Source organism: Hypomesus nipponensis, chromosome 22 (genome assembly GCF_054491055.1).
Source record: "Hypomesus nipponensis isolate SF chromosome 22, ASM5449105v1, whole genome shotgun sequence".
Classification (NCBI taxonomy): Eukaryota; Metazoa; Chordata; class Actinopteri; order Osmeriformes; family Osmeridae; genus Hypomesus; species Hypomesus nipponensis.
In genome coordinates this window covers 212001-238645 of record NC_140382.1, presented here as the reverse complement: position 1 = coordinate 238645, position 26645 = coordinate 212001, and the positions used below count along the sequence as shown (strand labels likewise).

General features: G+C 51.5%; 18 non-coding genes across 18 annotated transcripts; all 18 read left to right on the top strand.

Annotated features, from left to right (window-relative positions):
- The first annotated feature begins 12692 nt into the window (after positions 1-12692).
- LOC146235210 (U5 spliceosomal RNA) lies at positions 12693-12811 on the top strand. The gene has a single exon (XR_014741109.1). It is a non-coding gene; the product is annotated as a U5 spliceosomal RNA (small nuclear RNA).
- Positions 12812-13450: 639 nt separating this feature from the next.
- LOC146235209 (U2 spliceosomal RNA) lies at positions 13451-13641 on the top strand. Its single transcript, XR_014741140.1, has one exon. It is a non-coding gene; the product is annotated as a U2 spliceosomal RNA (small nuclear RNA).
- A 641-nt stretch (positions 13642-14282) lies between these two features.
- On the top strand, positions 14283-14401 carry LOC146235208 (U5 spliceosomal RNA). The gene has a single exon (XR_014741108.1). It is a non-coding gene; the product is annotated as a U5 spliceosomal RNA (small nuclear RNA).
- Positions 14402-15040: 639 nt separating this feature from the next.
- Positions 15041-15231, top strand: LOC146235207 (U2 spliceosomal RNA). Its single transcript, XR_014741138.1, has one exon. It is a non-coding gene; the product is annotated as a U2 spliceosomal RNA (small nuclear RNA).
- Positions 15232-15848: 617 nt separating this feature from the next.
- Positions 15849-15967, top strand: LOC146235206 (U5 spliceosomal RNA). Its single transcript, XR_014741107.1, has one exon. It is a non-coding gene; the product is annotated as a U5 spliceosomal RNA (small nuclear RNA).
- A 639-nt stretch (positions 15968-16606) lies between these two features.
- On the top strand, positions 16607-16797 carry LOC146235205 (U2 spliceosomal RNA). Its single transcript, XR_014741137.1, has one exon. It is a non-coding gene; the product is annotated as a U2 spliceosomal RNA (small nuclear RNA).
- Positions 16798-17438: 641 nt separating this feature from the next.
- LOC146235204 (U5 spliceosomal RNA) lies at positions 17439-17557 on the top strand. Its single transcript, XR_014741106.1, has one exon. It is a non-coding gene; the product is annotated as a U5 spliceosomal RNA (small nuclear RNA).
- Positions 17558-18196: 639 nt separating this feature from the next.
- LOC146235203 (U2 spliceosomal RNA) lies at positions 18197-18387 on the top strand. Its single transcript, XR_014741136.1, has one exon. It is a non-coding gene; the product is annotated as a U2 spliceosomal RNA (small nuclear RNA).
- Positions 18388-19029: 642 nt separating this feature from the next.
- LOC146235202 (U5 spliceosomal RNA) lies at positions 19030-19148 on the top strand. Its single transcript, XR_014741104.1, has one exon. It is a non-coding gene; the product is annotated as a U5 spliceosomal RNA (small nuclear RNA).
- A 639-nt stretch (positions 19149-19787) lies between these two features.
- On the top strand, positions 19788-19978 carry LOC146235201 (U2 spliceosomal RNA). Its single transcript, XR_014741135.1, has one exon. It is a non-coding gene; the product is annotated as a U2 spliceosomal RNA (small nuclear RNA).
- Positions 19979-20598: 620 nt separating this feature from the next.
- LOC146235200 (U5 spliceosomal RNA) lies at positions 20599-20717 on the top strand. The gene has a single exon (XR_014741103.1). It is a non-coding gene; the product is annotated as a U5 spliceosomal RNA (small nuclear RNA).
- Positions 20718-21356: 639 nt separating this feature from the next.
- Positions 21357-21547, top strand: LOC146235199 (U2 spliceosomal RNA). The gene has a single exon (XR_014741134.1). It is a non-coding gene; the product is annotated as a U2 spliceosomal RNA (small nuclear RNA).
- Positions 21548-22189: 642 nt separating this feature from the next.
- Positions 22190-22308, top strand: LOC146235198 (U5 spliceosomal RNA). Its single transcript, XR_014741102.1, has one exon. It is a non-coding gene; the product is annotated as a U5 spliceosomal RNA (small nuclear RNA).
- A 639-nt stretch (positions 22309-22947) lies between these two features.
- Positions 22948-23138, top strand: LOC146235197 (U2 spliceosomal RNA). The gene has a single exon (XR_014741133.1). It is a non-coding gene; the product is annotated as a U2 spliceosomal RNA (small nuclear RNA).
- Positions 23139-23758: 620 nt separating this feature from the next.
- LOC146235196 (U5 spliceosomal RNA) lies at positions 23759-23877 on the top strand. Its single transcript, XR_014741101.1, has one exon. It is a non-coding gene; the product is annotated as a U5 spliceosomal RNA (small nuclear RNA).
- Positions 23878-24516: 639 nt separating this feature from the next.
- LOC146235195 (U2 spliceosomal RNA) lies at positions 24517-24707 on the top strand. The gene has a single exon (XR_014741132.1). It is a non-coding gene; the product is annotated as a U2 spliceosomal RNA (small nuclear RNA).
- Positions 24708-25325: 618 nt separating this feature from the next.
- Positions 25326-25444, top strand: LOC146235194 (U5 spliceosomal RNA). Its single transcript, XR_014741100.1, has one exon. It is a non-coding gene; the product is annotated as a U5 spliceosomal RNA (small nuclear RNA).
- A 639-nt stretch (positions 25445-26083) lies between these two features.
- LOC146235193 (U2 spliceosomal RNA) lies at positions 26084-26274 on the top strand. Its single transcript, XR_014741131.1, has one exon. It is a non-coding gene; the product is annotated as a U2 spliceosomal RNA (small nuclear RNA).
- The last annotated feature ends 371 nt before the right edge of the window (positions 26275-26645 follow it).

Sequence of the window (26645 nt, the reverse complement as noted above, 5' to 3'; positions counted from 1 at the left end):
CTCCTCTGTCTCCACACCCACGGGCTCCGTAGTAATAATCCCTTTCAGCCCTTGCAGCCGGAGGTGGCCCAAGAACTTAGTCTCCCAGAGTTCCCAATTCTTTTCATCCCCGTCACACACAAGCCGCGACCGCTAGATTCTCCTGATCTTCTAGTGTTACTCATGGTGCTATACTTCAGCACGCTAACGCGGTGTATCTCGACTTACTCTGGGCCCATAACCTATTCACAGAGTAAACACAATGACGTGACTGACTTCGAACACACAGCAACAGCTGCGCTCACTCAATGAGATTTATTCATTAACCTCTTAGAGGTCCTGTATTGCCCGCGATACAGAAATGCTGCACCCCCCTCCCTCAGTGAGAACGCACTCAATAAAAAAAAATTTTTTAGACGGCTACACATATGATACCTTGTTGGAAAGCTACGATTATTATGGTTCCATTGAAATAAACCAATTCAAGATCAAGTCGCAATAGCAAGTACCGTCAAAGTCGTTGTCCGGTGACCGTTCCTTCAACAATGCCAAAGAAAAAAGTTGTACTCACCCTAAACGGTTCAAATAGGTCCAGGTATGCAAAACATGCCATCAAAACTTGATCTGCTTACATTCCCAAAGGTCCAAAGTATCTAACCATATCAAGTAGTTTGTTCCCAAAAATGTATCACATTCATATATAGCCATTATCCTTTGTTTCATTATGCAAGATAGCCGATGGAAGAAACAACTTGTTTACATAAAAGTGGACTTTTCTCCGGTTAGCAACGGCCTATTTACTATCCAAAGGCATCAAAATGTCCATTGAATCCTCCCACTTTGATTGGCACCAAGATTGACCTATTGGGAGCTTCCATTGTTTGTCCGAGGCCTTGAACAGCCAGCTAACGACTCATCTGAATTGATGGGCCATTACAGCCCACCTGGGTTTTCTTTGTTTGAATTTCAGCCCAATCAAAACCAATCATGGAATGACACGTCTTTTAGCCAATCGCATTCTGAAAACAATGATATGGGACTTGCCAGGTAAGTGAAAACATTGAAAAGCTTTCGTCTCTGCGCAAAGAGCTGCATATGTTCATTTGTTGTGCGCGCTGTGGTAACGGAGCTAATTTACGCAGTTTGATATCGATTTCAACATGGCGAAGAAGACACAGGAAACAAGTATTGTCTCGCAGAAGTTTTGGAAGAAGTAACTGGACATGATAGTGATTTATCGGACAATTTATCAGAGTCAAACACTGATTTTTCGGACTTTGATTCAGAAGCTGAGGATTTATTTCTGGAAGGAGGAGATATTACCCTGGATAAGTAAGTTTTGTTTTATATTGTTTCACTGAATAAGATAGCTCCATTTGTCATGGTATAACATTGCTTTTACATAGCTAAAGCACCCAGTATTTCTTCTAGCACCAGAAAAACTATTTGTGTATAATGATTTACCACAGAAGTTCATGTGCGTGTTTCAGTGTTTGGACTGTATTTCGGGGAGGTGTGTTTCTCTTTGTTTCAGTGTGTGTACTGCTGATGTTTGAGGCAGTAAACCTGTGAAAAGTAGAATACAGAAAATATGGGAATGGATTGTAACTGGCTGTTTATTTCGTCATTATAGGAAAACATCTGATGAGGACTACGAGCCGGATATTCCTGCTCAAGTTAGCAAGCGGCCCCGTACAGCAGCAGGACAGGGGGGCAGCAGCAGCTCGTCCAGTGATGAGCCTCAAACTCTACAGAAAGGTTCTGCCGGCACGAGAAGGCCAAGAGGAAGGGGGAGAGGCAGAGGCAGCTGCAGAACCAAAGCTGGAGCGTCAACAAGCCCATCTGGAGAGAGATGGAATTATGTTGACATTGCTGACATCACTCCACCTCAGCCTACTTTCAGGCCGACGAACCCACCTGAACCCCAGCTAATTCAGACAGCGACCTGCACAGCCCTGCAGCTTTTCCAACTGTTTTGGACATACTCAGTTTTACAAACGATCCTGCTAAACACCAATGAGTTTGGCTCGACTCACCACTCCACACCCACTCGTCCCTGGATTGATCTGACTTTGCAGGACATGTTTACCTTCATTTCTATGGTAATCTACATGGGTCTAGTAAAGTGCTCTGCATTTACTGATTACTGGCGAAAGGACAAACTCCACAGCTTCCCTTTCCCAAAACAAGTAATGACCGGGAAGAAGTTCCTCCAAATCTCCAGATCCCTTCATCTGAGTAGCATGGCGGACGATGCTGCTAATGAGCAGAGGAGAGGCACAGCAGCCTTCAACCGTCTTTGCAAGATCAACCCAGTTTATCAGGAGATGAGAGAAGCCTGCAAAAGGAACTATCACCCCGGCCAGGATATTGCCATTAACGAGAGGATGGTTGCCTCTAAAGCTCGCATTGGACTAAAACAATATATGAAAAATAAGCCTGTTCGCTGGGGATACAAACTGTTTGTTCTGGCTGACTCGAAAAGCGGATACACATGGGACTTTTTTGTGTATGAAGGAAAGCTCCAAGGAAACACTGGCAAGGGTCTCAGCTATGAATCAGTGATGGAGCTAATAGACACACAGTTGCTGGGCACTGGCTACAAACTCTTTGTTGACAATTTTTACACAAGTCCCACCCTTTTCCAAGACCTCCTTCAGAAGAGGATCTGGGCATGCGGAACCATCCAGACAAACAGAATGGGTGGAGTGGACCTTTCTGATGCATTAATCGGATACTACAAAGTACTCCACAAGACCCAGAGATGGTACAAAACCTTCTTTTATCCTTTCTTGGACATTGGGATTGTGAACGCCTTCCTCCTTCACAAAGACATTGCAAAAGGAAAAGGGCAGGTACCTTTGTCCCACAAGGCCTTCAGAGAGACCCTAGCTGCTGAGCTGGCAGAGTTGAGGTCTCAACCCTTACCCGGTCCCTCATCTTCCATCGTGCCTCAACCCACAGCTAGTCACAGGCCAGTGCATATCAGTGGACACAGCACCGCTGGTCGGTTGAGGTGCAAACACTGTGGTTCACTGACACCAGTGAAGTGTTCAACCTGCGATGTGGCTTTGTGCTTTGTTCCCAAACGTGACTGCTACAATGACTGGCATGTCGCCCAAACATTTTGTGAAATTGTAAATGAGTGTGAACAATTCACTGTTTGTAAATAGTTTGGTGTGTTTTTCTTTATATAAACTAGTTTTTCCACGATAGCTCTTGTTTTGACTCTTTATTTGCACAACGTTTACTTTGTTCAAGGTAAAAAGCACTCTTATGCCTCAGTTACTCTGTTTCAACACCACTAATGGTGAATCTGAATATGGGATATTATAGCTCTAAGTGTCGGCTTTCATTAGAGCCCAAACATATGACTGTACGTGAAAGAGTTCAAAAGTTGTAGCTTTTTATTCTAGGTATGTGGCCATGGTTACCAAGGGTCCTTTTGGAGTCTCCAAAGGGCACTTTCAGAAAACGCCTGGATGTACCCTTAGAAAGACATCTGTATAACATTAATTTTTTATGGTTTTATGATTTACTTTTGAGTTGTATTGGGTCAGGCTTCAGGCTAGTGTCCAATTTTGTCTTCCAGCTAATACCTACCACTTCTAGGCTTCTTCAGGCTATTGTTTTCAAAACAAAATCTAGGCGGAAATTGATTCTTTCAATTTCCTTGTGTTCAAGCTTCTATTACTCAACACCAGTAGGACTAACATGGGTCCTGACAACAGGGGACAAAACTTCAGAGTGTCAGCTTTCAAAAGAGACCATTTACATGCATGTACTCCAAATGGTTCAAGAACAGCTTTCAATTTACTTTGGGTATGCTGTTTAGGCATTTTTAGGCACATTGAACAGGATGCCTAAGAGGTTAACACTCCAATGACACTACAGGTACACACCCACATTAACAACCACAGGTGTCAGTATTCAATAAATGAACGAAACAAAACAGAAATATAATACAAGTTGAGAGCACACTTGTTAACATACATAAAGTTGAGAAAATCCAACTTTCGACGCCCCGCTCGCCTTCCCACAATACCCTACGCAAGCGTTGACGCCCCGCTCGCCTTCCCACAATGCCCTACACCAGCATCGACGCGCGGTTTCATTGAAAATTGATTGGAAGCCGACGCTCCGCGCTGCTCCGCTGTAATGGACACGCACCGTAACAGTAGATTGTTTCAAAGGGGGTTCCTTGTTTCAAAGGGTTTTCTTAGTGAATTATGCAATATGAGTAGGCTAAATGCTTGTAATATCACTAGAAGGGAAAACTGACCCACCTGCAACTGAAGCAAGCAAGCAAGCAAGCACACCCTACAATTTCCCCAGAAATTGTACCCTCTCTAGTTTATTTAATGTCATCATGACAAAAAAAACATTTTCTTTGAGTGATGTGGGATGGTTGTGCTGCGGAGGATCCGCCGCTTCCTTCTCTGCTGCTGGTGGTGAACCTCTCTGATGGGCATGCTAGATGATGTTTTGTATTGGACATGACTCAAAAAATTGATCACATCAGTGGATCAGATCAACTTTCATATTCCTGTTAATACTACACATGCCTGTGTGCATGCTACATTTTGGATGTGTCTGACACGTCCAAAGTTCTGGAAAAGTGAAGTTCTATTCTATTTGCTATGGCATTTGCAGTCACTCAATCTCAACCACAAATGTGTAATGTTAGAGAGGCAAGACACAAGGTTGACTCAGGGCAGATTCAAGATATACATTGTCATTGTTTGACAATTATTCAAAATAAACAATCACCCCTCCACATCACTCCATCTAGACCTCCATACAACTTCATCCTTCAATGAGAGATAAAAGCAAGAAAACCAAATATACACATATTGTGAAGTCGGTAACAGCACTACTTAACGCTACTACTTGAATGGTCTCCCTTCAGTGCGCAATTGTTCAGATATCCCCCTATCAAACTCCTCCACTTCACTGAAATGGTACAGACAATATTACTTCTAGGTAAGCATAAATATCAGTTAGCCTAACAAAGTAGTGTACATTAATTAGCATTACTTAAGTGGTTGATAATAAAGGTATTAATAGTAGATTATAAAGTTGTATGACATTGTGCAGAAAAGGTACATTCTCTACTTACCTCCAATGATAAACTGGTCCAGATATTAAGACCTTTTCTGCATCCTGCAGGGACATATTCCTCAGCATACTCAGGCCGTAGCCTATATGACGGCCAACAAAAATTATATGGTTAATTTTTAAGACAGTATGCTGCAGATTTCGTTTAGCTGACAGATCCAATCCACAACCATCCAATCTTACTTTTAACCTATCATTTTTTTGAAGTTTTATTAATGTGCTGGCTTTATCATAAGACACATACAGTAGTTGGGCTTGGTTTCAATAAAACAAAACAAATAGTCTCTAAGTTCGTATTTCATAAAATTATCATGAGTAAGTAAGACTTTATTTATATAGGACATTTCATACAAGAATTGTAGCTCAAGGTACATAAGTGAACAGATAATTGTACCAGAATTGTTTTGAACGTTTAGCTAACTTAAATATGTTGACCAATACTTGATTTACATAACCTACATCGGGCTACTGTTTCATTAAACAAATAAACAGAGTAACAATTTACAGTTGGTTTTTAAGGAAGCTATGTGTGTAGAGCTAGCGCTATAACTACTGAATGTTAGCTCTAGCTAATAAAGTAGTTTGATGTTGAAAACCACTCCAGTGTCTTGAAATTATTTCAACAGCAAAGTTGAAGTTAGCTAGCTAACGTTGTCCAATTAAAGACACCAGAATTGTTTTATACATAACCAGACGCGATTCACATTAGCTACTTACATTCTGATTCTAGTCCGTCTTGTTCTGAGCTGTAATCCTATAATATTCACTACTGCAGGAAAATATTATCTTGTTCCGGTCCATGTTTATCCCATTCGCTACATGGCGCTGTCAGATAAAACAAGGGTCCTAGAACTGCGGTCCTAAAACTGCAGCTCTCCAGCTGTCCGGGGTGTCCGGCTCTGCAGGTACCCCCTACTCACGTAAGTACCTTATCACTATCCCCAGGTACTTGGAAACGCTGATGTCTGTGGACTCATCCAGAAGGAGGCTGAAACACTGGTCACCCACATCTGCTACAATTTTTTTTTGAAAGTATGGTGCTAGAGAACCATTAATCATTTCAGTACACTTTATCCTGTGCATTTTGAATGATTTAAAATTATTGTGTCTATTCAAATATTTACTGATGGTATTCAATGACACAAATCAGTGTTCTAGAAAGAGTGGCCTGGAGTCGCAGAGGTCCAATAATATCAGCTTTAATGCAGCAGTTGGAAATCAACAAGTACAGAGCTCTGGGGTCGTCTACGTTTCCCTACCCACAACAGAGTTTGGGCTGGTTCACGAAGTCCAACGAACTATCTGTCCCTGTCCCAACATTTATTATACAGTGCAGTAAAACAAAAAACACAAGAAGAGGGTTAAGCTTGTTCTCCTGTGTAGTAGGGAGTTGTTCTTGCCTACACGTCCCACCTGCTCGGGTGCTGTCTCAGCCTGGTTTCAAGGTTGCTTCTGAAAGGGAGATATAACGACACAATATACAGCCTATTTCCCAGACCCTGTGTGAGACAATGTTTAAGCCTAAGCACACGTCAAAGTTCATAAGACATCAATTTAATAAGCACAATACATGCTTCCTTTATAAAGTCGTACGAGCATTGTTCCTGTTGCTATATTCACAAGTGTACAGTGCCTGTGATGCATTCGGTGATTAAGATGTCACAAATATTAATAACTGGAATTATGGATAGTGCCGTGCCCGTGATACAGCTGGTGATGGACAGTTCATGAATTGTACTGTAATATATTATAAATTCTCTAATTTTAAAATGAACACCAGCGGAGTCAGAGAAGGCAGCTTTGCATGCTTCCCCAATATGGTCACATGCTAGCATGGAACAGTGTTCAGCAATACCTAATGCCATGGTAGATTCAGCCTTTTTTGCAGTGTATTTAAAAAAAAATCATTAATGGCAGCTTCCTTTGAGTGGAAGTATTGTAGGGTTTTGACCCTTGAGTGTTTCTGAGTTGCCAAGTGGTTTTTAATGTCTTAATGATTGGTGTATAACTCAGCCTTTTAATACAGACAGTGTGCCCCTGTATCATCCACAATAAACAGCTTCAACCAGCCTTTAAACTCTGTGTTAGATTCCCAATAATTACTGTATTATTGTGAATATAATTTTGACTTTGACAACATCGCTAGCTAGCAAGGGTTTCACGATAGAGGTGAGTAAGCGACTGAGGCTGTGTGAGGTAAACTGCTATCCGTGCTACTATCCATGCAAGAAAAGAAAACTCCAGCAAGTCTTCAACAACACCGTAAAAAGTCGCTAGATTTGTCGCTAGTTGCTTTTGACACCAAAAGTCCCCAGGAGGGTTTTGAAAGTTGCCAGATCTAGTGACAAAGTCACTAATTTGGCAACACTGAGGGATAGGTAGAAACGCAGAGTTTGGCATGGAAAACCTGCTAGCGAGAAGGTTAGTTTCACAGAGTAGGTTACCATGGAAACTTACCAAAAGGTTTTGTTAACTCTCTTTCTGGAACGAAATCCTTGGAGAAAGCCTCTTTTCAGGGTTAAACAACTCAAAGTTTTTACTAAACCTACTACCTGGAATACCCCCCAGGAAATTTTGACCAACACAAATTGTCTCTCCTGCAAAGGACTGGATTTAGATTTGGGATTTAGCAAGACTGACCCCTTCATGCCAGGACATGTTCTCCTTTGCTGCACAGGACAGGCTTGTTTGACTGTTTGCCTTTAACGCGTGTTGGTGGTCATAGGTAATGTACAGTTTGAGTATAGGGAAAGAGCCTCCATTCTGTTTTCACAGTGGTTTTTAAACAAGCCTTTGTTAGTGCTAAATGCAACAACACGTTAAGTCACTGTTATTGTCAAGAGTTTAATATATTGTACTTGAGGGGTGTAATGGGCTAGACCTAGCTGTTAAACATCCTGGTGGGATAATTACTTGTATGTGAGCAGTCTTGTACAATAGTAAAGGGTTTACAATAAAGGTGAAAGAGAACGTGTGTTGAACACAGACTGTCAGTGCAAAAATAAAGACTGTTTTTATTTTTTGAAAATTATTATTACTATAGATTTCTACCGGTATAAGTGAGTCAAAGACGGTCTTAATCTGTTAATATTTTATCTAACTGGCTGGAAGGTTAGTCCCTTCTGAGATGGAGCTAAGCATAGCCAACACTTAACCCTGTAAGGCCTGAATACAAATTTCAACATTTCCTTTAGGTCTCCAAAAAACCCATTTGCAAATCATATTTATTTTTGAACGACCACACATACATAACCAATGGGTCTTATTGTCTTGCCTTCCAAAGCTATTGGATAAATGTTGTCTTTCCAAATAAAAGGAAATCAGCAATTAAAGAGCTAAAGGTGACATTGTAATTTTATTACAAGGGGTCTTACAGGGTTAAACGAACAACATAAGTCTGTGCAAAACATTCCTGCAGAAAATTAACATCTGCCTGTCTCACAGGCACTTTTGCAGCCACAGTGTATCACATGCAAAACACTGTCGGGGCCAAATTCAAGGTCATCCAGGTGACGTGCAAGGTCCCATCCTCTATTTGCCATCCATATTGACAAAAAGCATCTACTGTAGTGGTGTAGAACGATCACGTGTCGAACCGTGCCACCAAAATCCTATTACTCCCTGGAGGAACTAGGCATGCGTACGCATCGACTGGAATTTCAGCGACAAACTGTTTTTTGGTAGGTTAGCACGGATCGTTCTAAAGATTCTAAAAAACTCTAAAGATTGTGTAGATTCCAGACTGTGGTGCGGGAATCATTTTCTAAAATACTCTTCGTGGTTCACCTTGCAGTCTAAGGGCCCTATCTTGCACCCAGCGCAATTGAGTCAACGACGCAAGTGTCATTCCTAGTTTGCACTCGACGCAAAGGCGACTTTTCCCTCCACAGACGCACATCTAAATGACTTTGCGCTCCCATGGGCAGTTCAGTGAAAAAGGAGGCGTGTTCCGGCGCAAACAATCCCAGGTGCTATCTTGCAGTTTCCGAAAAACAATTCCGCTATTGACCAGGGAAAACGTGGTCTCAAGTCAATGGCGCATTATTCCAATGCTATTTTAAGTGCGCAACCTTGGTCCGTGCGCACTGCTGGCGAGGCCAGGGTCTTCTTTCTGCGAAGCTATGTTACATTTTTGATTTATGGCGTGTTACATTTCTTCAATGATTATAAATGAAATGTCTATGTATGTGAACTTTATTTGTAACAACTGTGGAAATTTCCTCCCATGACTGTTTAACCAAAGCTAATTTCCCATACTATGTCATTTCTCTATCTTTAACAGCTCTGACGAGAACGTCGGTCTCCTCCTGTGAACCGCTCCTGGCGTGTGCCTGGCAAATACGCCATTATAATGGCAATTCGCCATGGAACAAGCGCTGCTCTTAAAGGGAATGTGAGATGATGCTCTGATTGCACGTTACGCCCAAACCACACCCATTAGTAATGTAGCTACTTCAGACCAACCCTTTTTAGATTTGCGCTAGGCGCAAAGTCATTTATCCCGCTGGCAAAATAACAACCAAGCGGAAGTCGCTCCCTCAAAGTTACTTGCGCTTTGCGATTTGATACTTGCGTTTCAGATCGTCAATATAGGGGGGTAAGTGTACTTCTGTAAATACAGTAATAGTGAAAATGTGCTAGACAACAATTATCAAAATAAATGTTGGAGAAAGTTTTCCCATTGTGTTGCAATAATTGTAGCTTGTAACCTTGTATTAAGCAGTAATTACAGTTGTACAGTAATACTTGCTAGCATAATTTGTTTAAAAACTACATTTGTTATAGATGTGAAGGATACAGAACCTTGTTCTGAGAATGTCAAAAATGTATTTTGTTAATTTTACCTGCTTGGCCACCTCATTGCTGCTTGCAGCTATATTTGTATATAGTTGGGTTAGGGTTCCATTTCCTCTTTTATATAATATCCTATGTTTACTATACATATTTCATTTGTTGTTTATTTCATACCCTCTGTTTAACATTCATAAATATGTATATAGTTTTTATAGGTAAACAATGGGTCAAACATGATGATGGCTGGGAAGTTTTTATTGACCTTGGTCTATTTAAGATTCCCACCAATCTGAGCCCCTTCCCTTAACCCACAAGCTGGCACTGTCTGACTTCAGAGGAAACGCCGATCCAATGTACTCAGATGTTCTCTTCTGTTGTTCTAGCCACATACTGCTGACAAGATTGAGACTGTGACTTTGTAATGGTATGAAAGAAAATGTTGGGACAATGACTTGGATAAAGCACGAGTGTCATAACAGACTAGGTGTGGTGAGTCTCAACAACTTGGATACTGCACGAGAGTGGCGTAACAAACTAGGTAGAAAAGGTAAGTATTACAAATATTTAACTTTATTTTTATTGTGAAAAGTTTTCACAACATCACATCAATGTGGATACCGCGCTAGAGTGGTGTACTAGACCAGACCAGGCTCGGCGAGTTACAACTTGGATACGGCACGAGAGTGACATAACAGACTAGATAGACAACGCAAGGGTTATAAGAAAATGTTTAATTTTATTTTTGAATTATGAAAAGTGGTCGCACCATGCACAATCTGGAGACAGCGCCAGGGATAACCCTCCTAACGCTGCCTCAATACATTGTCTATACACCCAATGCATGTGGTAACAGCACTGTGTGACTTAAGCAGACCCCTCTTACTCACTTTACTTAGTTGTTGTCATCATCAGCCTCTTCAAATTGCCGTTGAAGAGGTGGATCGCGACAGCGATCATGGAGACCTCTCACAATCGCCGGCGCCTCTTCTGTGTGGGGAGACATCGTCTTTTTTCAATCAGCAGAGTCACGAGTACCCTGCCAAGCTGCTTGAGGAAAAAACTCAAAATGTTGCACTTGCGAGGCACCCAGTTGGGGTTAACTTCTTCATATCACACAGGCATTGTTGGAGGAGAAGTCAATCATGTTGTTGAAGATGACGAGGGGCCAGCGGGCAGTATGTGACAACCTTACCTAGATCGTCTACACCTCCTTTGTTGCAGTTGTAGTCTAGAACGATGGTCGGTTTACCGTTGTCTCTGTCAACGATTTTGGCATCTGCTCATAAGTCAAACGTTCTAGTTTTTCTCGGTGAGGTAGTAAACAAGAGCGGTCGTGGGAGTGAAGGTGAACTGCGACGACAGCACCCGTCGCCTCTTCGTTGCTAGCAGCTCAGACAGGAGCTCAGACCTGTTCTTTCGGACCGTGCCAACCATGGTCATGAGGTTGCGTCCGAGTTCGCAAGAGGTGAATAAGTTGTCACACGTGACATTGCAATCCTTCAGGCCCTCTGCCATACTCAGCAATTGAAAATGTAACATTTGAAATGTGTTTTTAACACTGTCTGGCTGAAAAAGATCAATAAATTTCAAAACAGTATCTATTCTTAGGACAACATATTCGGACCCGCCCTTTTACGGCCTGCCGGTGCGTGAGATCATGAACTGGCATGGCCTGGCACGGACCCCGGTGTGCCCGCCCGCAGGCCACCTGCAGCGGTGAAGAGTCCATAAGACACGTCATGTGGGACTGTCCTTATGCTGGGGTAGTGTGGGCCAGGGCGGGGGTGTTGCTGGGTAGGGTGGTCACGGGGTTTAGGCTCACATGGGTGAGGGTGGAGAGGGGTGTGGGGTGGTCGGGGGGAGGCGTAACCGCTTCCTCCTGTGGCACATCATCAGCTTGTTTAAACGGGTGTTGTGGCAGGCGAGGAAGGAGTGGGTGCAGCGGGGGGTGGACTGGGGGGTGGAGGTGTGTCAAAAGGGTGGAGGATAGTTTAAGGGGGAGGGTGGGGGTCGACGTGCGGCGGTCGGGGATGCCCCTGATGGATTTGCCCCTGATGGATTTGTGAGGAAAAAAAGCAGGGTAAGGTTAGCGTTTGACACTAAGCGTGTCAAAGGGAAAAAACGAGGGAGTGAGCGATTGGGGTTGGGGCTGGGGTTTTTGGGGTTGGGGCTTGGGTTTTTGTGACGATGAGGGAAAAAAGGGGTTTGACGCGCGGCGGCGGCGGAGCCCCGTCGGCCGGCGGCGTTTTCCCGCCCTTTTAGATATTAAAAAAAAAAAAAAACCTGAAGTGAGGTGAGTGACTTGGAATGGGGGAGACAGTGAGTGAGTGAGTGAGTGAGTGAGTGAGTGAGTGAGTGAGTGAGTGAGTGAAAGAGAGAGAGAGTGAAAGCCCCTTTGCGGCCGGCGGCGTTTTCCCGCCCTTTTAGATATAAAAAAAAAAAAAAAAAAAAAAAAACCTGAAGTGAGGTGAGTGACTTGAAATGGGGGAGACAGTGAGTGAGTGAGTGAGTGAGTGAGTGAGTGAGTGAGTGAGTGAGTGAGTGAGTGAGAGTGAAAGAGAGAGAGTGAAAGAGAGAGAGTGAAAGAGAGAGAGAGAGAGAGTGAAAGAGAGAGAGTGAAAGAGAGAGAGAGAGAGTGAAAGAGAGAGAGTGAAAGAGAGAGAGAGAGAGAGAAAGCCCCTTTGCGGCCGGTGGCGTTTCCACGCCTTTTCCCGGAAAGGAAGGACGCCGCCGCCGCGGACGAGCGAGCCAGGGCCAACGGAGGGGTCGGGAGCGGGCCGTTTGGGCGGTTTCAAAAACGGTCACTCTGGCTCCCCTTCAGCACGCACAAGCCTTTCGCCTTTTACTAAAGACTTCCGTGGAGGGGAGCGCCGACGAGCGGGACGTGGTATTTTTGGTCGGCTTTGCCCGAGGGAGGGCAGAGCCTGATGGATTTGTGAGGAAAAAAAGCAGGGTAAGGTAGCGTTGGGAGGGTGGGTGGGTGCGTGCGTGCAGGTCTTTTTGTCTTCCTTTTTCCTCTGCTTAATCCCCATCCCTTGGCCTTTTGGTCCCTGCTCCTTCCGTGGCCCAGCGGGCCTCTTGGTCCCTGCTTCCTCTTGGTCCCTGCTTCCTCTTGGTCCTCTTGGTCCCTGCTTCCTCTTGGTCCCTGCTTCCTCTTGGTCCTCTTGGTCCCTGCTTCCTCTTGGTCCTCTTGGTCCCTGCTTCCTCTTGGTCCTCTTGGTCCCTGCTTCCTCTTGGTCCTCTTGGTCCCTGCTTCCTCTTGGTCCTCTTGGTCCCTGCTTCCTCTTGGTCCTCTTGGTCCCTGCTTCCTCTTGGTCCTCTTGGTCCCTGCTTCTTCTTCCGTGGCCCGCTTGGCCTTTGCTTTTAGCTGCCGTCTTCTCGGTCCCCGCCGCCGCCGCCGCCGCCGCTTCTTCTTCTTCCCCTGCGGCGTCGGCGTTTCCTTTTGGCTTCCGTCGTCGGGGCCGTTCTCGGTCCGGCGGTCGCCAGAGGGGCCGGCGCCCAAACGTCCCGGCCGGCGCACGGAGGCCCCGCGCGCGGGGGGCGCGGAGCAGTGCGGGTCATCGCTTCTCGGCCTTTTGGCTCAGATCAAGTGTAGTATCTGTTCTTATCAGTTTAATATCTGATACGTCCTCCATGCGAGGACAACATATTAAACGGATTTTTGCCACAGGGAGTCGGAACAGGGGCTCGCTCCGTCCGCTCCGCGCATCGCCCCGGTATTGCAGCGCCTCCGGGAAGGGTGCACTCTTTCTAAGCGTGTCAAAGGGAAAAAACGAGGGAGTGAGCGATTGGGGTTGGGGCTGGGGTTTTTGGGGCTGGGGTTTTTGGGGTTGGGGCTGGGGTTTTTGGGGTTGGGGCTGGGGTTTTTGGGGTTGGGGCTGGGGTTTTTGTGGCGATGAGGTGAAAAAAGGGGTTTGACGCGCGGCGGCGGCGGCGGCGGCGGCGGCGGCGGCGGCGGCGGCGGCGGCGGCGGCGGCGGCGGAGCCCCGTCGGCCGGCGGCGTTTTCCCGCCCTTTTAGATATTAAAAAAAAAAAAAAAAAAAAAAAAAACCTGAAGTGAGGTGAGTGACTTGAAATGGGGGAGACAGTGAGTGAGTGAGTGAGTGAGTGAGTGAGTGAGTGAGTGAGTGAGTGAGTGAGAGTGAAAGAGAGAGAGTGAAAGAGAGAGAGTGAAAGAGAGAGAGAGAGAGAGTGAAAGAGAGAGAGTGAAAGAGAGAGAGAGAGAGTGAAAGAGAGAGAGTGAAAGAGAGAGAGAGAGAGAGAAAGCCCCTTTGCGGCCGGTGGCGTTTCCACGCCTTTTCCCGGAAAGGAAGGACGCCGCCGCCGCGGACGAGCGAGCCAGGGCCAACGGAGGGGTCGGGAGCGGGCCGTTTGGGCGGTTTCAAAAACGGTCACTCTGGCTCCCCTTCAGCACGCACAAGCCTTTCGCCTTTTACTAAAGACTTCCGTGGAGGGGAGCGCCGACGAGCGGGACGTGGTATTTTTGGTCGGCTTTGCCCGAGGGAGGGCAGAGCCTGATGGATTTGTGAGGAAAAAAAGCAGGGTAAGGTAGCGTTGGGAGGGTGGGTGGGTGCGTGCGTGCAGGTCTTTTTGTCTTCCTTTTTCCTCTGCTTAATCCCCATCCCTTGGCCTTTTGGTCCCTGCTCCTTCCGTGGCCCAGCGGGCCTCTTGGTCCCTGCTTCCTCTTGGTCCCTGCTTCCTCTTGGTCCTCTTGGTCCCTGCTTCCTCTTGGTCCCTGCTTCCTCTTGGTCCTCTTGGTCCCTGCTTCCTCTTGGTCCTCTTGGTCCCTGCTTCCTCTTGGTCCTCTTGGTCCCTGCTTCCTCTTGGTCCTCTTGGTCCCTGCTTCCTCTTGGTCCTCTTGGTCCCTGCTTCCTCTTGGTCCTCTTGGTCCCTGCTTCCTCTTGGTCCTCTTGGTCCCTGCTTCTTCTTCCGTGGCCCGCTTGGCCTTTGCTTTTAGCTGCCGTCTTCTCGGTCCCCGCCGCCGCCGCCGCCGCCGCTTCTTCTTCTTCCCCTGCGGCGTCGGCGTTTCCTTTTGGCTTCCGTCGTCGGGGCCGTTCTCGGTCCGGCGGTCGCCAGAGGGGCCGGCGCCCAAACGTCCCGGCCGGCGCACGGAGGCCCCGCGCGCGGGGGGCGCGGAGCAGTGCGGGTCATCGCTTCTCGGCCTTTTGGCTCAGATCAAGTGTAGTATCTGTTCTTATCAGTTTAATATCTGATACGTCCTCCATGCGAGGACAACATATTAAACGGATTTTTGCCACAGGGAGTCGGAACAGGGGCTCGCTCCGTCCGCTCCGCGCATCGCCCCGGTATTGCAGCGCCTCCGGGAAGGGTGCACTCTTTCTAAGCGTGTCAAAGGGAAAAAACGAGGGAGTGAGCGATTGGGGTTGGGGCTGGGGTTTTTGGGGCTGGGGTTTTTGGGGTTGGGGCTGGGGTTTTTGGGGTTGGGGCTGGGGTTTTTGGGGTTGGGGCTGGGGTTTTTGTGGCGATGAGGTGAAAAAAGGGGTTTGACGCGCGGCGGCGGCGGCGGCGGCGGCGGCGGCGGCGGCGGAGCCCCGTCGGCCGGCGGCGTTTTCCCGCCCTTTTAGATATTTAAAAAAAAAAAAAAAAAAAAAAAAACCTGAAGTGAGGTGAGTGACTTGAAATGGGGGAGACAGTGAGTGAGTGAGTGAGTGAGTGAGTGAGTGAGTGAGTGAGTGAGTGAGTGAGAGTGAAAGAGAGAGAGTGAAAGAGAGAGAGTGAAAGAGAGAGAGAGAGAGAGTGAAAGAGAGAGAGTGAAAGAGAGAGAGAGAGAGTGAAAGAGAGAGAGTGAAAGAGAGAGAGAGAGAGAGAAAGCCCCTTTGCGGCCGGTGGCGTTTCCACGCCTTTTCCCGGAAAGGAAGGACGCCGCCGCCGCGGACGAGCGAGCCAGGGCCAACGGAGGGGTCGGGAGCGGGCCGTTTGGGCGGTTTCAAAAACGGTCACTCTGGCTCCCCTTCAGCACGCACAAGCCTTTCGCCTTTTACTAAAGACTTCCGTGGAGGGGAGCGCCGACGAGCGGGACGTGGTATTTTTGGTCGGCTTTGCCCGAGGGAGGGCAGAGCCTGATGGATTTGTGAGGAAAAAAAGCAGGGTAAGGTAGCGTTGGGAGGGTGGGTGGGTGCGTGCGTGCAGGTCTTTTTGTCTTCCTTTTTCCTCTGCTTAATCCCCATCCCTTGGCCTTTTGGTCCCTGCTCCTTCCGTGGCCCAGCGGGCCTCTTGGTCCCTGCTTCCTCTTGGTCCCTGCTTCCTCTTGGTCCTCTTGGTCCCTGCTTCCTCTTGGTCCCTGCTTCCTCTTGGTCCTCTTGGTCCCTGCTTCCTCTTGGTCCTCTTGGTCCCTGCTTCCTCTTGGTCCTCTTGGTCCCTGCTTCCTCTTGGTCCTCTTGGTCCCTGCTTCCTCTTGGTCCTCTTGGTCCCTGCTTCCTCTTGGTCCTCTTGGTCCCTGCTTCCTCTTGGTCCTCTTGGTCCCTGCTTCTTCTTCCGTGGCCCGCTTGGCCTTTGCTTTTAGCTGCCGTCTTCTCGGTCCCCGCCGCCGCCGCCGCCGCCGCTTCTTCTTCTTCCCCTGCGGCGTCGGCGTTTCCTTTTGGCTTCCGTCGTCGGGGCCGTTCTCGGTCCGGCGGTCGCCAGAGGGGCCGGCGCCCAAACGTCCCGGCCGGCGCACGGAGGCCCCGCGCGCGGGGGGCGCGGAGCAGTGCGGGTCATCGCTTCTCGGCCTTTTGGCTCAGATCAAGTGTAGTATCTGTTCTTATCAGTTTAATATCTGATACGTCCTCCATGCGAGGACAACATATTAAACGGATTTTTGCCACAGGGAGTCGGAACAGGGGCTCGCTCCGTCCGCTCCGCGCATCGCCCCGGTATTGCAGCGCCTCCGGGAAGGGTGCACTCTTTCTAAGCGTGTCAAAGGGAAAAAACGAGGGAGTGAGCGATTGGGGTTGGGGCTGGGGTTTTTGGGGCTGGGGTTTTTGGGGTTGGGGCTGGGGTTTTTGGGGTTGGGGCTGGGGTTTTTGGGGTTGGGGCTGGGGTTTTTGTGGCGATGAGGTGAAAAAAGGGGTTTGACGCGCGGCGGCGGCGGCGGCGGCGGCGGCGGCGGCGGCGGCGGCGGCGGCGGCGGCGGCGGCGGAGCCCCGTCGGCCGGCGGCGTTTTCCCGCCCTTTTAGATATTAAAAAAAAAAAAAAAAAAAAAAAAAACCTGAAGTGAGGTGAGTGACTTGAAATGGGGGAGACAGTGAGTGAGTGAGTGAGTGAGTGAGTGAGTGAGTGAGTGAGTGAGTGAGTGAGAGTGAAAGAGAGAGAGTGAAAGAGAGAGAGTGAAAGAGAGAGAGAGAGAGAGTGAAAGAGAGAGAGTGAAAGAGAGAGAGAGAGAGTGAAAGAGAGAGAGTGAAAGAGAGAGAGAGAGAGAGAAAGCCCCTTTGCGGCCGGTGGCGTTTCCACGCCTTTTCCCGGAAAGGAAGGACGCCGCCGCCGCGGACGAGCGAGCCAGGGCCAACGGAGGGGTCGGGAGCGGGCCGTTTGGGCGGTTTCAAAAACGGTCACTCTGGCTCCCCTTCAGCACGCACAAGCCTTTCGCCTTTTACTAAAGACTTCCGTGGAGGGGAGCGCCGACGAGCGGGACGTGGTATTTTTGGTCGGCTTTGCCCGAGGGAGGGCAGAGCCTGATGGATTTGTGAGGAAAAAAAGCAGGGTAAGGTAGCGTTGGGAGGGTGGGTGGGTGCGTGCGTGCAGGTCTTTTTGTCTTCCTTTTTCCTCTGCTTAATCCCCATCCCTTGGCCTTTTGGTCCCTGCTCCTTCCGTGGCCCAGCGGGCCTCTTGGTCCCTGCTTCCTCTTGGTCCCTGCTTCCTCTTGGTCCTCTTGGTCCCTGCTTCCTCTTGGTCCCTGCTTCCTCTTGGTCCTCTTGGTCCCTGCTTCCTCTTGGTCCTCTTGGTCCCTGCTTCCTCTTGGTCCTCTTGGTCCCTGCTTCCTCTTGGTCCTCTTGGTCCCTGCTTCCTCTTGGTCCTCTTGGTCCCTGCTTCCTCTTGGTCCTCTTGGTCCCTGCTTCCTCTTGGTCCTCTTGGTCCCTGCTTCTTCTTCCGTGGCCCGCTTGGCCTTTGCTTTTAGCTGCCGTCTTCTCGGTCCCCGCCGCCGCCGCCGCCGCCGCTTCTTCTTCTTCCCCTGCGGCGTCGGCGTTTCCTTTTGGCTTCCGTCGTCGGGGCCGTTCTCGGTCCGGCGGTCGCCAGAGGGGCCGGCGCCCAAACGTCCCGGCCGGCGCACGGAGGCCCCGCGCGCGGGGGGCGCGGAGCAGTGCGGGTCATCGCTTCTCGGCCTTTTGGCTCAGATCAAGTGTAGTATCTGTTCTTATCAGTTTAATATCTGATACGTCCTCCATGCGAGGACAACATATTAAACGGATTTTTGCCACAGGGAGTCGGAACAGGGGCTCGCTCCGTCCGCTCCGCGCATCGCCCCGGTATTGCAGCGCCTCCGGGAAGGGTGCACTCTTTCTAAGCGTGTCAAAGGGAAAAAACGAGGGAGTGAGCGATTGGGGTTGGGGCTGGGGTTTTTGGGGCTGGGGTTTTTGGGGTTGGGGCTGGGGTTTTTGGGGTTGGGGCTGGGGTTTTTGGGGTTGGGGCTGGGGTTTTTGTGGCGATGAGGTGAAAAAAGGGGTTTGACGCGCGGCGGCGGCGGCGGCGGCGGCGGCGGCGGCGGCGGCGGCGGCGGCGGCGGCGGCGGCGGAGCCCCGTCGGCCGGCGGCGTTTTCCCGCCCTTTTAGATATTTAAAAAAAAAAAAAAAAAAAAAAAAAACCTGAAGTGAGGTGAGTGACTTGAAATGGGGGAGACAGTGAGTGAGTGAGTGAGTGAGTGAGTGAGTGAGTGAGTGAGTGAGTGAGTGAGAGTGAAAGAGAGAGAGTGAAAGAGAGAGAGTGAAAGAGAGAGAGAGAGAGAGTGAAAGAGAGAGAGTGAAAGAGAGAGAGAGAGAGTGAAAGAGAGAGAGTGAAAGAGAGAGAGAGAGAGAGAAAGCCCCTTTGCGGCCGGTGGCGTTTCCACGCCTTTTCCCGGAAAGGAAGGACGCCGCCGCCGCGGACGAGCGAGCCAGGGCCAACGGAGGGGTCGGGAGCGGGCCGTTTGGGCGGTTTCAAAAACGGTCACTCTGGCTCCCCTTCAGCACGCACAAGCCTTTCGCCTTTTACTAAAGACTTCCGTGGAGGGGAGCGCCGACGAGCGGGACGTGGTATTTTTGGTCGGCTTTGCCCGAGGGAGGGCAGAGCCTGATGGATTTGTGAGGAAAAAAAGCAGGGTAAGGTAGCGTTGGGAGGGTGGGTGGGTGCGTGCGTGCAGGTCTTTTTGTCTTCCTTTTTCCTCTGCTTAATCCCCATCCCTTGGCCTTTTGGTCCCTGCTCCTTCCGTGGCCCAGCGGGCCTCTTGGTCCCTGCTTCCTCTTGGTCCCTGCTTCCTCTTGGTCCTCTTGGTCCCTGCTTCCTCTTGGTCCCTGCTTCCTCTTGGTCCTCTTGGTCCCTGCTTCCTCTTGGTCCTCTTGGTCCCTGCTTCCTCTTGGTCCTCTTGGTCCCTGCTTCCTCTTGGTCCTCTTGGTCCCTGCTTCCTCTTGGTCCTCTTGGTCCCTGCTTCCTCTTGGTCCTCTTGGTCCCTGCTTCCTCTTGGTCCTCTTGGTCCCTGCTTCTTCTTCCGTGGCCCGCTTGGCCTTTGCTTTTAGCTGCCGTCTTCTCGGTCCCCGCCGCCGCCGCCGCCGCCGCTTCTTCTTCTTCCCCTGCGGCGTCGGCGTTTCCTTTTGGCTTCCGTCGTCGGGGCCGTTCTCGGTCCGGCGGTCGCCAGAGGGGCCGGCGCCCAAACGTCCCGGCCGGCGCACGGAGGCCCCGCGCGCGGGGGGCGCGGAGCAGTGCGGGTCATCGCTTCTCGGCCTTTTGGCTCAGATCAAGTGTAGTATCTGTTCTTATCAGTTTAATATCTGATACGTCCTCCATGCGAGGACAACATATTAAACGGATTTTTGCCACAGGGAGTCGGAACAGGGGCTCGCTCCGTCCGCTCCGCGCATCGCCCCGGTATTGCAGCGCCTCCGGGAAGGGTGCACTCTTTCTAAGCGTGTCAAAGGGAAAAAACGAGGGAGTGAGCGATTGGGGTTGGGGCTGGGGTTTTTGGGGCTGGGGTTTTTGGGGTTGGGGCTGGGGTTTTTGGGGTTGGGGCTGGGGTTTTTGGGGTTGGGGCTGGGGTTTTTGTGGCGATGAGGTGAAAAAAGGGGTTTGACGCGCGGCGGCGGCGGCGGCGGCGGCGGCGGCGGCGGCGGAGCCCCGTCGGCCGGCGGCGTTTTCCCGCCCTTTTAGATATTAAAAAAAAAAAAAAAAAAAAAAAAACCTGAAGTGAGGTGAGTGACTTGAAATGGGGGAGACAGTGAGTGAGTGAGTGAGTGAGTGAGTGAGTGAGTGAGTGAGTGAGTGAGTGAGTGAGAGTGAAAGAGAGAGAGTGAAAGAGAGAGAGTGAAAGAGAGAGAGAGAGAGAGTGAAAGAGAGAGAGTGAAAGAGAGAGAGAGAGAGTGAAAGAGAGAGAGTGAAAGAGAGAGAGAGAGAGAGAAAGCCCCTTTGCGGCCGGTGGCGTTTCCACGCCTTTTCCCGGAAAGGAAGGACGCCGCCGCCGCGGACGAGCGAGCCAGGGCCAACGGAGGGGTCGGGAGCGGGCCGTTTGGGCGGTTTCAAAAACGGTCACTCTGGCTCCCCTTCAGCACGCACAAGCCTTTCGCCTTTTACTAAAGACTTCCGTGGAGGGGAGCGCCGACGAGCGGGACGTGGTATTTTTGGTCGGCTTTGCCCGAGGGAGGGCAGAGCCTGATGGATTTGTGAGGAAAAAAAGCAGGGTAAGGTAGCGTTGGGAGGGTGGGTGGGTGCGTGCGTGCAGGTCTTTTTGTCTTCCTTTTTCCTCTGCTTAATCCCCATCCCTTGGCCTTTTGGTCCCTGCTCCTTCCGTGGCCCAGCGGGCCTCTTGGTCCCTGCTTCCTCTTGGTCCCTGCTTCCTCTTGGTCCTCTTGGTCCCTGCTTCCTCTTGGTCCCTGCTTCCTCTTGGTCCTCTTGGTCCCTGCTTCCTCTTGGTCCTCTTGGTCCCTGCTTCCTCTTGGTCCTCTTGGTCCCTGCTTCCTCTTGGTCCTCTTGGTCCCTGCTTCCTCTTGGTCCTCTTGGTCCCTGCTTCCTCTTGGTCCTCTTGGTCCCTGCTTCCTCTTGGTCCTCTTGGTCCCTGCTTCTTCTTCCGTGGCCCGCTTGGCCTTTGCTTTTAGCTGCCGTCTTCTCGGTCCCCGCCGCCGCCGCCGCCGCCGCTTCTTCTTCTTCCCCTGCGGCGTCGGCGTTTCCTTTTGGCTTCCGTCGTCGGGGCCGTTCTCGGTCCGGCGGTCGCCAGAGGGGCCGGCGCCCAAACGTCCCGGCCGGCGCACGGAGGCCCCGCGCGCGGGGGGCGCGGAGCAGTGCGGGTCATCGCTTCTCGGCCTTTTGGCTCAGATCAAGTGTAGTATCTGTTCTTATCAGTTTAATATCTGATACGTCCTCCATGCGAGGACAACATATTAAACGGATTTTTGCCACAGGGAGTCGGAACAGGGGCTCGCTCCGTCCGCTCCGCGCATCGCCCCGGTATTGCAGCGCCTCCGGGAAGGGTGCACTCTTTCTAAGCGTGTCAAAGGGAAAAAACGAGGGAGTGAGCGATTGGGGTTGGGGCTGGGGTTTTTGGGGCTGGGGTTTTTGGGGTTGGGGCTGGGGTTTTTGGGGTTGGGGCTGGGGTTTTTGGGGTTGGGGCTGGGGTTTTTGTGGCGATGAGGTGAAAAAAGGGGTTTGACGCGCGGCGGCGGCGGCGGCGGCGGCGGCGGCGGCGGCGGCGGCGGCGGCGGCGGCGGCGGCGGAGCCCCGTCGGCCGGCGGCGTTTTCCCGCCCTTTTAGATATTTAAAAAAAAAAAAAAAAAAAAAAAAAACCTGAAGTGAGGTGAGTGACTTGAAATGGGGGAGACAGTGAGTGAGTGAGTGAGTGAGTGAGTGAGTGAGTGAGTGAGTGAGTGAGTGAGAGTGAAAGAGAGAGAGTGAAAGAGAGAGAGTGAAAGAGAGAGAGAGAGAGAGTGAAAGAGAGAGAGTGAAAGAGAGAGAGAGAGAGTGAAAGAGAGAGAGTGAAAGAGAGAGAGAGAGAGAGAAAGCCCCTTTGCGGCCGGTGGCGTTTCCACGCCTTTTCCCGGAAAGGAAGGACGCCGCCGCCGCGGACGAGCGAGCCAGGGCCAACGGAGGGGTCGGGAGCGGGCCGTTTGGGCGGTTTCAAAAACGGTCACTCTGGCTCCCCTTCAGCACGCACAAGCCTTTCGCCTTTTACTAAAGACTTCCGTGGAGGGGAGCGCCGACGAGCGGGACGTGGTATTTTTGGTCGGCTTTGCCCGAGGGAGGGCAGAGCCTGATGGATTTGTGAGGAAAAAAAGCAGGGTAAGGTAGCGTTGGGAGGGTGGGTGGGTGCGTGCGTGCAGGTCTTTTTGTCTTCCTTTTTCCTCTGCTTAATCCCCATCCCTTGGCCTTTTGGTCCCTGCTCCTTCCGTGGCCCAGCGGGCCTCTTGGTCCCTGCTTCCTCTTGGTCCCTGCTTCCTCTTGGTCCTCTTGGTCCCTGCTTCCTCTTGGTCCCTGCTTCCTCTTGGTCCTCTTGGTCCCTGCTTCCTCTTGGTCCTCTTGGTCCCTGCTTCCTCTTGGTCCTCTTGGTCCCTGCTTCCTCTTGGTCCTCTTGGTCCCTGCTTCCTCTTGGTCCTCTTGGTCCCTGCTTCCTCTTGGTCCTCTTGGTCCCTGCTTCCTCTTGGTCCTCTTGGTCCCTGCTTCTTCTTCCGTGGCCCGCTTGGCCTTTGCTTTTAGCTGCCGTCTTCTCGGTCCCCGCCGCCGCCGCCGCCGCCGCTTCTTCTTCTTCCCCTGCGGCGTCGGCGTTTCCTTTTGGCTTCCGTCGTCGGGGCCGTTCTCGGTCCGGCGGTCGCCAGAGGGGCCGGCGCCCAAACGTCCCGGCCGGCGCACGGAGGCCCCGCGCGCGGGGGGCGCGGAGCAGTGCGGGTCATCGCTTCTCGGCCTTTTGGCTCAGATCAAGTGTAGTATCTGTTCTTATCAGTTTAATATCTGATACGTCCTCCATGCGAGGACAACATATTAAACGGATTTTTGCCACAGGGAGTCGGAACAGGGGCTCGCTCCGTCCGCTCCGCGCATCGCCCCGGTATTGCAGCGCCTCCGGGAAGGGTGCACTCTTTCTAAGCGTGTCAAAGGGAAAAAACGAGGGAGTGAGCGATTGGGGTTGGGGCTGGGGTTTTTGGGGCTGGGGTTTTTGGGGTTGGGGCTGGGGTTTTTGGGGTTGGGGCTGGGGTTTTTGGGGTTGGGGCTGGGGTTTTTGTGGCGATGAGGTGAAAAAAGGGGTTTGACGCGCGGCGGCGGCGGCGGCGGCGGCGGCGGCGGCGGCGGAGCCCCGTCGGCCGGCGGCGTTTTCCCGCCCTTTTAGATATTAAAAAAAAAAAAAAAAAAAAAAAAACCTGAAGTGAGGTGAGTGACTTGAAATGGGGGAGACAGTGAGTGAGTGAGTGAGTGAGTGAGTGAGTGAGTGAGTGAGTGAGTGAGTGAGTGAGAGTGAAAGAGAGAGAGTGAAAGAGAGAGAGTGAAAGAGAGAGAGAGAGAGAGTGAAAGAGAGAGAGTGAAAGAGAGAGAGAGAGAGTGAAAGAGAGAGAGTGAAAGAGAGAGAGAGAGAGAGAAAGCCCCTTTGCGGCCGGTGGCGTTTCCACGCCTTTTCCCGGAAAGGAAGGACGCCGCCGCCGCGGACGAGCGAGCCAGGGCCAACGGAGGGGTCGGGAGCGGGCCGTTTGGGCGGTTTCAAAAACGGTCACTCTGGCTCCCCTTCAGCACGCACAAGCCTTTCGCCTTTTACTAAAGACTTCCGTGGAGGGGAGCGCCGACGAGCGGGACGTGGTATTTTTGGTCGGCTTTGCCCGAGGGAGGGCAGAGCCTGATGGATTTGTGAGGAAAAAAAGCAGGGTAAGGTAGCGTTGGGAGGGTGGGTGGGTGCGTGCGTGCAGGTCTTTTTGTCTTCCTTTTTCCTCTGCTTAATCCCCATCCCTTGGCCTTTTGGTCCCTGCTCCTTCCGTGGCCCAGCGGGCCTCTTGGTCCCTGCTTCCTCTTGGTCCCTGCTTCCTCTTGGTCCTCTTGGTCCCTGCTTCCTCTTGGTCCCTGCTTCCTCTTGGTCCTCTTGGTCCCTGCTTCCTCTTGGTCCTCTTGGTCCCTGCTTCCTCTTGGTCCTCTTGGTCCCTGCTTCCTCTTGGTCCTCTTGGTCCCTGCTTCCTCTTGGTCCTCTTGGTCCCTGCTTCCTCTTGGTCCTCTTGGTCCCTGCTTCCTCTTGGTCCTCTTGGTCCCTGCTTCTTCTTCCGTGGCCCGCTTGGCCTTTGCTTTTAGCTGCCGTCTTCTCGGTCCCCGCCGCCGCCGCCGCCGCCGCTTCTTCTTCTTCCCCTGCGGCGTCGGCGTTTCCTTTTGGCTTCCGTCGTCGGGGCCGTTCTCGGTCCGGCGGTCGCCAGAGGGGCCGGCGCCCAAACGTCCCGGCCGGCGCACGGAGGCCCCGCGCGCGGGGGGCGCGGAGCAGTGCGGGTCATCGCTTCTCGGCCTTTTGGCTCAGATCAAGTGTAGTATCTGTTCTTATCAGTTTAATATCTGATACGTCCTCCATGCGAGGACAACATATTAAACGGATTTTTGCCACAGGGAGTCGGAACAGGGGCTCGCTCCGTCCGCTCCGCGCATCGCCCCGGTATTGCAGCGCCTCCGGGAAGGGTGCACTCTTTCTAAGCGTGTCAAAGGGAAAAAACGAGGGAGTGAGCGATTGGGGTTGGGGCTGGGGTTTTTGGGGCTGGGGTTTTTGGGGTTGGGGCTGGGGTTTTTGGGGTTGGGGCTGGGGTTTTTGGGGTTGGGGCTGGGGTTTTTGTGGCGATGAGGTGAAAAAAGGGGTTTGACGCGCGGCGGCGGCGGCGGCGGCGGCGGCGGCGGCGGCGGAGCCCCGTCGGCCGGCGGCGTTTTCCCGCCCTTTTAGATATTTAAAAAAAAAAAAAAAAAAAAAAAAAACCTGAAGTGAGGTGAGTGACTTGAAATGGGGGAGACAGTGAGTGAGTGAGTGAGTGAGTGAGTGAGTGAGTGAGTGAGTGAGTGAGTGAGAGTGAAAGAGAGAGAGTGAAAGAGAGAGAGTGAAAGAGAGAGAGAGAGAGAGTGAAAGAGAGAGAGTGAAAGAGAGAGAGAGAGAGTGAAAGAGAGAGAGTGAAAGAGAGAGAGAGAGAGAGAAAGCCCCTTTGCGGCCGGTGGCGTTTCCACGCCTTTTCCCGGAAAGGAAGGACGCCGCCGCCGCGGACGAGCGAGCCAGGGCCAACGGAGGGGTCGGGAGCGGGCCGTTTGGGCGGTTTCAAAAACGGTCACTCTGGCTCCCCTTCAGCACGCACAAGCCTTTCGCCTTTTACTAAAGACTTCCGTGGAGGGGAGCGCCGACGAGCGGGACGTGGTATTTTTGGTCGGCTTTGCCCGAGGGAGGGCAGAGCCTGATGGATTTGTGAGGAAAAAAAGCAGGGTAAGGTAGCGTTGGGAGGGTGGGTGGGTGCGTGCGTGCAGGTCTTTTTGTCTTCCTTTTTCCTCTGCTTAATCCCCATCCCTTGGCCTTTTGGTCCCTGCTCCTTCCGTGGCCCAGCGGGCCTCTTGGTCCCTGCTTCCTCTTGGTCCCTGCTTCCTCTTGGTCCTCTTGGTCCCTGCTTCCTCTTGGTCCCTGCTTCCTCTTGGTCCTCTTGGTCCCTGCTTCCTCTTGGTCCTCTTGGTCCCTGCTTCCTCTTGGTCCTCTTGGTCCCTGCTTCCTCTTGGTCCTCTTGGTCCCTGCTTCCTCTTGGTCCTCTTGGTCCCTGCTTCCTCTTGGTCCTCTTGGTCCCTGCTTCCTCTTGGTCCTCTTGGTCCCTGCTTCTTCTTCCGTGGCCCGCTTGGCCTTTGCTTTTAGCTGCCGTCTTCTCGGTCCCCGCCGCCGCCGCCGCCGCCGCTTCTTCTTCTTCCCCTGCGGCGTCGGCGTTTCCTTTTGGCTTCCGTCGTCGGGGCCGTTCTCGGTCCGGCGGTCGCCAGAGGGGCCGGCGCCCAAACGTCCCGGCCGGCGCACGGAGGCCCCGCGCGCGGGGGGCGCGGAGCAGTGCGGGTCATCGCTTCTCGGCCTTTTGGCTCAGATCAAGTGTAGTATCTGTTCTTATCAGTTTAATATCTGATACGTCCTCCATGCGAGGACAACATATTAAACGGATTTTTGCCACAGGGAGTCGGAACAGGGGCTCGCTCCGTCCGCTCCGCGCATCGCCCCGGTATTGCAGCGCCTCCGGGAAGGGTGCACTCTTTCTAAGCGTGTCAAAGGGAAAAAACGAGGGAGTGAGCGATTGGGGTTGGGGCTGGGGTTTTTGGGGCTGGGGTTTTTGGGGTTGGGGCTGGGGTTTTTGGGGTTGGGGCTGGGGTTTTTGGGGTTGGGGCTGGGGTTTTTGTGGCGATGAGGTGAAAAAAGGGGTTTGACGCGCGGCGGCGGCGGCGGCGGCGGCGGCGGCGGCGGCGGAGCCCCGTCGGCCGGCGGCGTTTTCCCGCCCTTTTAGATATTTAAAAAAAAAAAAAAAAAAAAAAAAAACCTGAAGTGAGGTGAGTGACTTGAAATGGGGGAGACAGTGAGTGAGTGAGTGAGTGAGTGAGTGAGTGAGTGAGTGAGTGAGTGAGTGAGTGAG